The following is a 1342-nucleotide window of genomic DNA, read 5'->3' on the forward strand; positions in this document are numbered from 1 at the left end:
GAGGCTTCCAGTGACGACGGGACGAGCGGGCGCGTGCGAACGGCGCAGGTGGGTTTTGTACGAGCGGCAGCAGTGCGGGCGCTGATCAAACGGCAGACGGAGCGCCGCGTCGTCGATGTTGATCCGCCGTCGTAGGGGACGGCAGGCCGGCTACTGGCGCGGCGCCCGCGCTCATTATGGCCATTTCACCGAGGCTTCGTTGTGATACGAGGCGCTGGAGAGGCCGACCGCAGTCCCACTGCCAGGGGGGGGGGGGGGGGGGGGCGGCCGACTGCAGGCCCACTGCCAGGGGGAGCGGCCGACTGCAGTCCCACTGCTAGGGGAAGCAGCCGACCGCAGTTCCACTGCCAGAGGGAGCGGCCGACTGCAGTCCCACTTCCAGGGGGAGCGGCCGACTGCAGTCCCACTGCTAGGGGAAGCAGCCGACCGCAGTTCCACTGCCAGAGGGAGCGGCCGACTGCAGTCCCACTTCCAGGGGGAGCGGCCGACTGCAGTCCCACTGCTAGGGGAAGCAGCCGACCGCAGTTCCACTGCCAGAGGGAGCGGCCGACTGCAGTCCCACTGCTAGGGGGAGCAGCCGACTGCAGTCCCACTGCCAGGGGGAGCGGCCGACTGCAGGCCCACAGTGCGGGCATGCCGGCAGCTGACGGTCGTCGCCCCTCCCGGCTCACGCCTCTCGGAATAGATCGATGCCACACGGCCGCCTGGCACGAGGCTTTCTCTGAAAGGGTCCAACTCCCGAAGCACTGTGTTTCTTTGTTACAGTCTATCGAGCGTAGGCAGGCACGGGTATCAAAGCCGGGATGTTGCTGCATGTTGTTACAGTGGTTGATTCTAGGCGCTTTATATTGGACTGTTACATAGTTACGCAAGTTAAACGTGTATTTCAAATAATGCCAAATACAACTTGTCAGCTACCGCCGCGTTGTAAATGAAGCTGTTAGTTAGGCGAGTGACATGTATTTCCAAGACACACGCGAGGCCATCTTCGCAAAGGCCACAACTTTGGGGGAACGGCAAAACCGATAGAATAAATTGGTCACTTAAAATCACTAAAAAGTATCGCATATTGCTAAACGTAAAAATCCTGTGATTATAACTTACCAATTAACGCGAGAATTCATGTAGTGAATACAGTGACTTGATGTGATTAAGGTGTGTCATAAGAGCCAATACATTTATTGCCTAAATAGACAATGAAAGCGCAATGTCTCGCGGTTTCCAGAAACCACGAAGCGCAACATCGAAGCGATACATCACTCAACACACAGCACACGGCCCACGTGACACAGCACACAACCCACGTGACACAGCACACGGCCCACGTGACACAGGACACGAC

Source organism: Pollicipes pollicipes, unplaced genomic scaffold (genome assembly GCF_011947565.3).
Source record: "Pollicipes pollicipes isolate AB1234 unplaced genomic scaffold, Ppol_2.1 Scaffold_4295;HRSCAF=5057_pilon_pilon_pilon, whole genome shotgun sequence".
Classification (NCBI taxonomy): Eukaryota; Metazoa; Arthropoda; class Thecostraca; order Pollicipedomorpha; family Pollicipedidae; genus Pollicipes; species Pollicipes pollicipes.